This window comes from Sapajus apella, unplaced genomic scaffold (assembly GCF_009761245.1).
Source record: "Sapajus apella isolate SASKATOON/1434 unplaced genomic scaffold, GSC_monkey_1.0 scaffold1, whole genome shotgun sequence".
Lineage (NCBI taxonomy): Eukaryota > Metazoa > Chordata > Mammalia > Primates > Cebidae > Sapajus > Sapajus apella.
This window is the reverse complement of record NW_022436941.1, coordinates 8,699,434-8,709,267: the sequence shown is the minus strand read 5'-3', so window position 1 is coordinate 8,709,267 and position 9,834 is coordinate 8,699,434.

Genomic DNA, 9,834 nt, shown 5'->3' with positions numbered 1-9,834 from the left:
GGGAATGTTGTATATCTGCACTATTCAATATAGAAGCTACTAGTCACATGTGGCTATCAAACACTTGAAATATGGTTGTGGCAACTGAGAGTTTTTAATTTGTAATTGTATTCAATTTTAATTAATTGGCCATATTTAATTAAATAGCCATATATGGCTGGTGGCTACTGTATTGGACAACACAGTTCTAGACTGATTGCTCTGTTTGTTTGAGGCAGGGTTTACCAAAGGGTAGGAGAGGATGTATAGTGGAATTTGGTAGGAGAAAACACTACTATTAAAAACAAAACCTTCGTGACAGATGAAGCTAAGAGCAAGCGCCATGGCAACATAAACCGCATTTAGTACCTCAAGTCTTCTCAAGCATCTGCTGCACACACGAAAATTTTGTACAAGTGGTATTTTCAGAAAAGATCAAGGAAAGGTGCTATATTAGTGAAACTGAGTTATATGAAACAAGTTTAGCAAACAGAATGACAGAACAGTGTAATCCTGTTGATATCTGGATAAAACCTTCATTTTTACTCCCATTAGTAAGAAGCTCCACTTTGGCAAGTGGCCAAAGGAAACTATAGTTGGAACCATAGTACACAGTTTCGAAATTTGACTTACCTGTTTTCCATAGACAAGGACCCAGGAAGAAAGAGTGATGAGTTGAGAGGAGCCTCAACTTTCCAACCATGCTGGAAAGTACTCCCAAGAAGCAGAGAGAAGTCACGACATTAAGAAAAACTGAATTAATTAAAATGTACTGTACATTGAGGTCTGCAGTGGCAGTGCGTCCACCATTTCAAGATAAATGAATCTAGTGTAAGGACCATTGTTTAAAAAAATGAAATTTATGAAGCCATCACTGCAGCTATGTCACCAGGTACAAAATCCCTGCATTTTTTTATGAAACACCTTTATATCTCATATTAAAATTGCAGCTTAATGTGGGTAGAGGATTGCTAGAAGGAACGTGTAACTACAGACCCTACTATGACTTGAGAAAAAGCAAAGTCATTATATGACAACTTAAGCCAAAACGAAGGTGAAGAGGCCAGGTGCACTGGCTCATTCCTGCAATCCCAACACCTTGGGAGGCCGAGGCAGGCTGACCACCTGAGGTCAGGAAGGAGTTTGAGACCTGCCTGGCCAACATGGTAAAACCCCATCTCTACTAAAAATGCAAACATTTAACTGGGCATAATGGCACACACCTATAATTCCAGCCTTTCAGGAGGCTGAGGCACAAGAAATACTTGAACCTCAGAGGCAGAGGTTGCAGTGAGCTGAGATTGCACCACTGCACTCCAGCCTGGGAGACAGAATAAGACTCTGTCTCAAACAAAAAGGAAGGTGAAAGATCTAAAGCTGAAAAATTTAATGCCAGCGAAGGATGGTTTGATAATTTTAGAAAGTGGTTAAGCCTTAAAAATATCAGGATAAAATAAGAAGCAGTTTCTGCTGACCAAAAGCAGGAGATGAGCTCCCAGATAGCATTAAGAAAATCATTGAGGAAAAAGGATGCCTGCCTCAACAGGCTTTCAATACAGACAAAAATGTCCTATTCTGGAAAAAAAAAGTCACAAAAGATATTTATTAGTAATGAATAGAAGCAAGCACTAGCACTGCCCTTATCTATAAAGCTGCTAACTCGCAATCCTTGCAGGGGAAAGAAGTACCAGCTGCTAGTCGTTCGGCTAGTATGAGAAGGCCTGAAGATGAGAATCCTTTTTCTGAATTGGTTCCATCAATGCTTTGTCCCTAAGGTCAGGAAGTACCTTGTGAGTAAGGGATTGCTTTTAAAAGTTTTTTGATGTTGGATAATGCCCCTGCTACCCAGAACTCCATGAGTTCAACACTGAAGGCATCAAAGTAGTCTACTTGGCCCCAAACATAGTCTCTAATTCAGGCATCCAGGATGCAGAATTCCCCTGTGGAAAACTCTAATATCTCTGCCATATCTGACATGCTAGCCAGGTTTCAGAGTTCAGTAGCCACTAGCAAGTAAACTATATGGTGCTGACCTTGTTAAGAATGCTCTTAAAGCATTCTTAACTGCTTTAAGAATGGTAGTAATCAGAAGCCACTCCAGGGAATATCCCAGGAAGCTAATCCAGGCTGGGGGAAGGGAAAAAATAGAGAAAAGGCAAGCTGGGAGCAGTGGCTCATGCATGTAATCCCAGTGCTTTGGGAGACTGAGGCAGGACAATCACCTGAGATCAGGAGTTTGACCAGCCTGGGTGACATAGCAAGATCTTGTCTCTAAAAGAAAAAGTTTTAAAAAATTAGCCAGGCATGGTGATGTATGCCTGTGGTCCTAGCTACTTAGAAGGCTGATGAGGAAAGACTGCTTGAGCCCAGGAGTTTGAGGCTACAGTGAGCTGTGATCACACCACTGCACTCCAGCCTGGGTGAGAGTGAGACCACATCAAGAGAGAAAGGGAGTGGTGGGGGGAGGCAGACAGGGTGAAGGCAGAAAAAGACAAGAGGAGATAACTTGCATCAATGGAACTTTTTTTTTTTTTTTTTAAATTTTTAACAGCCCTTGTCCTAATGCAGAATAGAACTTCTTGAAATACTTCTAACTATAGTTCTTTCTTTCTGGCTCAAAGGCTTCCAATACCTTCCTGTAAGGGTAGCCACAACGTAAAGGCCCAAATCCTAAGCTTAGCAATCAAGATGAATGCTCACTGGGCAAGGACCTACGTACTCTATGCCCTGAACGCCTTTCTACCCCAAATGAACCCTTTTACTTCTCCCACACATGTCATGCTGATTAGGGCCTCTACATCATCTTTATCAGTTACTCCCACTCTCTAGTCCACCCAAACCACATCCTTCCTTTTTCCAACCACTTCTTCAAGATGTAGCTAATACTGTCCCTTTTTGGAAGCCTTCCCCAGCTATCCAGTTAGGAGGAAGCCTTCCCTTCTTTCAGCACATCTAGATTTCTTGAGAAATCTTTTGTTATTATTTAACTCTTCAAATGGTTAATATCCCCTACTAGATGTAGCCCCTTGTAGGATGGGCTGTGCTTTTGTTATCCCTGAATTTCCCATAGCACCTAGGGGACAGAGGCATATAGCAGTCAGTCAGTATACTCTGGTTCATTTCAAGAAATGCATTCTCAGTACCAACTCTGTATCAGAAACCATGCTAAGCGTTCCTGCCTGGGCTCATACAGATAACTGAGAGGTGGCTCTAGCTTATTAATTAACTGGCCTAGCTATATCTGAAGGTGAAATAAATTAACTCTCCAAGGCTGGAGAACCTCCCTTTGATGAGAAACAATTCTCTGTATCAGGCCTGACTCTTGCCTTTATCACTCCCACTCCCATGCCACTTGCCTGAGACATGCAGGGTCACAGATGCAAGCAATATAACAGTCAACAACTCTTACAAGGTCATTGCTTTCACTGAGTGAAAGAATAAACAATCAAGAATATTTCAGATACTGATAAATGCTTTGAAGAAAAAATAAAATGTTAAGAGTGACTTAGTGACGAAATGGCTACTTTAGGTGTCAGGGAAGAATTCTCTGAAGAGGTGACAAGTGTACTTAGTCTTCAACGAAAAAAAAGCATTCGTCATGAAAAGGAGCCTTCTAGGTACAGGAACTAGCTACCACAGAGGCCCTGAGGGAAATGTATAGCATAATTAAGGAAGAGAAATAAGGTCAGTATGTCTAGAGCACAGTGAGCAAAGAAGAGAGCAGTAGGAGATGAGATTGGAGAAGTATTTTGGGGGCTGCTTATACATATATATGTAAGTCATGATAAGAAGCATAAGTGTGAGAGAAGTCAGGGGAGAGCTTTTGGCTGGAAAATATTCCCTTTGGCTGCTGGATGAACAATAAATTGTTGCAGGGTAAAAGACAAGGCAAGAACACCGAGTAGAAAACTATTTTCGATAGTCTAAAAAATGGATGACAGTAAATGTGGACTTGGGTTTTAGGAGTGGATATAGACACAAGCAAATGAATTAAACTACATGGGCAAAAATACATAAAGTAAGAAATCAGAAGCAGTAATAGACAAAAACGACTAAATGAAATCAGAGGGCTATTTTGCTATGATAATATAGAATGAAGACAAACATTCATAAACACTTCTGGACTGAATAGCAGTTTACAAAATAACTAAAACAATACATTTCAAGAAAAAATTGAAATCATAATAATGAACATCATTAACATATTTCTTTCAATCTCTAACACATCAAGAAGACAAATAAGGATATAGAAAAATTGACTTATTAATAATGGATAAACTTGGCTTAATAGAGACATTAAACACTATAGCACATAAATATTGGGTATACATTCTGCTCAGAAAGTCATAAAAACAACCTCAACAAATTTCTAAAAGCAGAAATTTTATTGCCCACATTCTTTAAGCACAATGCTATATAACAACATAAATATTTTCTTTTTCAAAAATATCAATCACCTTAAAATTTTTAAAGTCACTAAATAATTTTGGCTCAAAGAAGAAATCAAACCTGTAAATAAATAAAAGCTAACATCAATTGGCATTGTATACAGTAAAACATATGAAATAGATTACAGCAAAAAACACAAAGGAGTCCAGGATGTGGAAAGTTGGGATGAGTATTACACTCTAACAGCAACAACAACCAGATAAACTACAGAATCATAACTTTTCCTAAACTCATTAGAAAACTGAGATCACAAGGCAATCAAAAAACTCTAAAATGGGCTGGGTGCGTTGGCTCATGCCTGTAATCCCAGCACTTTGGGAGGCCATGGTGGGCAGATCACCTAAGGTCAGGAGGTCAAGACCAGCCTGGACAACATGGTAAAACCCTGTCTTTACTAAAAATACAAAAAAATCAGCCAGGCATGGTGGCGTGTGCCTGTAATACCATCTACTTGAGAGGCTGAGGCAAGAGAATCACTTGAACCTGGGAGGTGGAGGTTGCAGTGAGCCAAGATCATGCCACTGTACTTTAGCCTGGGCAACAGGGTAAGACTCTGTCTCAAAAAAAAAAGTCTAAAATGTAAGGAAAGACAGGTGCCACCAAAGAGAAATGAGGGGGTACAGGAGCACTGGGGTCATCTGTGGCAGAACACAAAGAAACACTGGGCACCATAGAAGCAGGTAAAAAGAATTTGTTTTATTTGTTGTTTTGTTGTGTCTTTTTCATTTTTGTTTATTTTTAAATCTTACTTAAATTTCTGGGATACATGTGCAGAATGTGCAGATTTGTTACATAGGTATACATCTGCCATGGTGGTTTGCTGCACCTATCAAACCATTATCTAGGTTTTAAGCCCCACATACATTAGGTATTTGTCCTAATGTTCTCCCTCCCCTTCTCCCCACCCCAACAGGACTCTATGTGTGTTATTCCCCTCCCAGTGTTCATGTGTTCTCACTGTTCAACTCCCACTTATGAGTGAGAACATGTGGTGTTTCATTTTCTCTTTCTGTGTTAGTTTGCTGAGAATTATGGCTTCCAGCTTCATCCATGTCCCTACAAAGGACATGATCTCATTCTTTTTTATGGGTGCATAGTATTCCATGATGTATATCCAATCTATCATTGATGGGCATTTGGGTTGGTCCCAAGTCTTTGCTATTGTAAATAGTGCTGCAATAAACATACATGTGTGTGTGTGTGTGTGTGTGTGTGTGTGTGTGTGTGTGTGTGTGTTTATAGCAGAATGATTTATAATCCTTTGGGTATATACCCAGTAATGGAATTGCTGGGTCAAATGGTATTTCTGGTACTAGATCCTTGAGGAATTGCCACACTGTCTTCCACAGTGGTTGAGCTAATTTACAATTCCACCAACACAAAAAGCATTCCTATTTCTCCACAGCCTCGTCAGCATCTATTGTTTCCTGACTTTTTAATAATTGCCATTCTGACTGCCATGAGATGGTATCTCATTGTGGTTTTAACTTGCATACCTCTAATGACAAGTGATGATGAGCTTTTTTTCCATATGTTTTTTGGCCACATAAATGTATTCTTTTGGGAAGTGTCTGTTCATATCCTTTGCCCACTTTTTGATGGGGTTGTTTTTTTCTTGTAAATTTGTTTAAGTTCCTTGTAGATTCTGGATATTAGACCTTTGTCAAATGGGTGGATTGCAAAAATTTTCTCCCATTCTGTAGGTTGCCTGTTCACTCTGATGATAGTTTCTTTTGCTGTGCAGAAGCTCTTTAGTTTAATTAGATCCCATTTGTCTATTTTGGCTTTTGTTGCCATTGCTTTTGGTGTTTTAGTCATGAAGTCTTTGCCCATGCCTATGTCCTGAATGGTATTGCCTAGGTTTTCTTCTAGGGTTTTCATGGTTTTGGGTTTTACATTTAAGTCTTTAATCCATCTTTAGTTAATTTTTGTAGAAGGTGTAAGGAAGGGGTCCAGTTTCCATGTTCTGCATATAGCTAGCCAGTTTTCCCAACACCATTTATTAAATAGGGAATCCTTTCCTCGTTGCTTGTTTTTGTCAGGTTTGCCAAAGATCAGATTGTTGTAGATGGGTGGTGTTATATCTGGGGTCTGTGTTCTGTTCCATTGGTCTATATATCTGTTTTGGAAATAGTACCATGCTGTTTTGATTACTGTAGCCTTGTAGTATAATTTGAAGTCAAGTAGCATGATGCCTCCAGCTTCGTTCTTTTTGCTTAGGATTGTCTTGGCTATCTGGGTTCTTTTTTGGTTCCATATGAAATTTAATGTCTTTTTTTTTGTAATTCTGCAAAGAAAGTCAACGACAGCTTGATGGGAACAGCACTGAATCTATAAATTACTTTGGGCAGTATGGCCATTTTCACGATATTGATTCTTCCTATCCATGAGCATGGAATGTTTTTCCATTTCTTTGGGTCCTCTCTTATTTCCTTGAGCAGTGGTTTGTAGTTCTCCATAAAGAGGTCTTTCACATCCCTTGTAAGTTGTATTCCTAGGTATTTTATCCTCTTTGTAGCACTTGTGAATGGGAGTTCATTCATGATTTGGCTGTCTGCTTGTTTATTGTTGGTGTATACGAATGCCTGTAATTTTGCACATTGATGTTGTATCCTGAGACTTTGTTGAAGTTGTTTATCAGTTTAAGGACTTTTGGGGCTTAGACAATGGGGTTTTCATAACATACAATCATGTCTTCTCCAAATAGAGACAATTTGACTTCCTCTCTTCCTATTTGAATATGCTTTATTTCTTTCTCTTGCCTGATTGCCCTGACCAGAACTTCCAACACTATGTTGAAGAGGAGTGCTGAGAGAGGGCATCCTTGTCTTGTGCTGGTTTTCAAAGGCCTTCCAGCTTTTGCTCATTCAGTATGATATTGGCTATGGGTTTGTCATAAACAGCTCTGATTATTTTTGAGATATGTTTCATCAGTACCTAGCTTATTCAGAGTTTTCCGTGAGAAGGGGTGCTGAATTTTATCAAAGGCCTTTTCTGCATCTACTGAGTGAATCATGTGGTTTTTGTCATTGGTTCTGTTTATGTGATGGATTATGCTTACTGATTGTGTATGTTGAACCAGTGTTCCATCCCAGGGATGAAGCTGGCTTGATCATGGTGGATAATCTTTTTGATGTGCTGCTGGATTCAGTTTGCCAGTATTTTATTGAAGATTTTCTCATCAATGTTCATCAGGGATATTGGCCTGAAGTTTTCTGTTTTTGCTTTGTATCTGCCAGGTTTTGGTATCAGGATGACGCTGGCCTCATAAAATGAGTTAGGGAAGAGTGCCTCTTTTTCTATTGTTTAGAATAGTTTCAGAAGGAATGGTCCAGCTCCTCTCTGTACCTCTGGTAGAATTCAGCTGTGAATCTGTCTGGTCCTGGACTTTATTTATTTATTTATTTATTTATTTAGATTGGCAGGCTATTAATTACTGCCTCAATTTCAGAACTTGTTATTGGTTTATTCCAGGGATTCAGCTTCTTCCTGGTTGAGTCTTGGGAGGGTTTACATGTCCAGGAATTTATCGATTTCTTTTAGATTTTCTAGTTTATCTGTGTAAAGGTGTTTATAGTATTCTCTGATGGTAGTTTGTATTTCTGTGAGATCAGTGGTGATATACTTCCTATCACTTTTTATTGTGTCTATTTGATTCTTCTGTCTATTCTTCTTTATTAGTCTAGCTAGAAGTCTACCTATTTTGTTAATTTTAAAAAAAAACAGCTCACGGATTCATTGACTTTTTGAAGGGTTTTTCATGTCTCTATCTCCTTCAGTTCTGCTCTGGTCTTAATTTTTCTTGTCTTCTGCTAGCTTTTGAATTTGTTTGCTCTTGCTTCTCTAGTTCTTTTAATTATGATGTTAGGGTATCAATTGGAGATCTTTCCAGCTTTCTGATGTGGGTGGTTTAATGCTATACATTTGTCTCTTAACACTACTGTGCTCCAGAGATTCTGCTATGTTGTCTCTTTGTTCTCACCGGTTTCAAATAACTTCTTAATTTCTGTTTTAATTTTGTTATTTACCCAGGAGTCATGCGGGAGCATGTTGTTCAATTTCCATGTAGTTATGTGGGTTTGAGTGAGTTTCTTAATCCTAATTGCACATGGTCTGACAGACTGTTACGATTTCCATTCTTTTGCATTTGTTGAGGAGTGTTTTATTTCCAATTATGTGGTCAAGTTTAGAATAAGTGCCATGTGGCGCTGAGAAGAATGTATATTCTGTTGGTTTGGGGTGGAGAGTTTTGTAGATGTCTATTAGGTCCACTTCATCCAGAGCTGAGCTCAAGTCCTGAATATCCTTGTTAATTTTCTGTCTCATTGATCCATTTAATATTGACAACGGGGTGTTAAAGTCTCCAATCATTATTGTGTGGGAGTCTAAGTCTCTTTGTAGGTCTCTAAGAACCTGTTTTATGAATCTGGGTACTCCTGTATTGGGCACATATACATTTAAGATAGGTAGCTCTTCTTGTTGCAATGTTCCCTTTACCATTATGTAATGCCCTTTGTCTTTTATCTTTATTGGTTTAAAGTCTGTTTTACTAGAGACTAGGACTGCAACCTCTGCTTTTTTTTTTTCTTTCTATTTGCTTGGTAAATATTCCTTAATCCCTTTATTTTGAGCCTATGTGTGTCTTTGCATGTAAGATGGATCTCCTAAATACAGCATACCAATGGGTCTTGACTCTATCTAATTTGCCAGTCTGTGTCTTTTAATTGGGGCATTTACCCTCATTTACATTTAAGGTTAATATTATTATGTATGAATTTGATCCTGTTATCATGATGCTAGCTGACTATTTTGCACATTAGTTGATGCAGTTTCTTCATAGTGTCATTGGTCTTTATATTTTGGTGTGTTTTTGCAGTGGCTGGTACCAGTTTTTCCTTTCTATATTTAGTGCTTCCTTTGGGAGCTCTTGCAAGGCAGGCAGCTCTTGCAAGGAAATCCCTCAGCATTTGCCTGTCTGGAAAGGATTTTATTTCTTCTTTGCTTATAAAGCTTAGTTGGGCTGGATATAAAATTCTGGGTTGAAAATTCTTTTCTTTAAGAATGTTGAATATTGGCCCCCCATCTCTTCTGGCTTGTGGGGTTTCTACAGATAGATCTGCTGTTAGTCTGATGGCTTTCCCTTTGTAGGTGACCTGATCTCTCTCTCTGGCTGCCCTTAACATTTTTTTCCTGCATTTCAACCTTGGAGAATCTGAAGATTATGTGTCTTGGGGTTAATCTTCTCGTAGTGGTGTTCTCTGTATTTCCTGAATTTGAATGTTGGCCTGTCTTCCAAGGTTGGGAAAATTCTCCTGGATAATAACCTGAAGTGTGTTTTCCAACTTGGTTTCATTCTCTCTGACACTTTCAGGAACACCAATCAATTACAGATTTGGTCCTTCTACA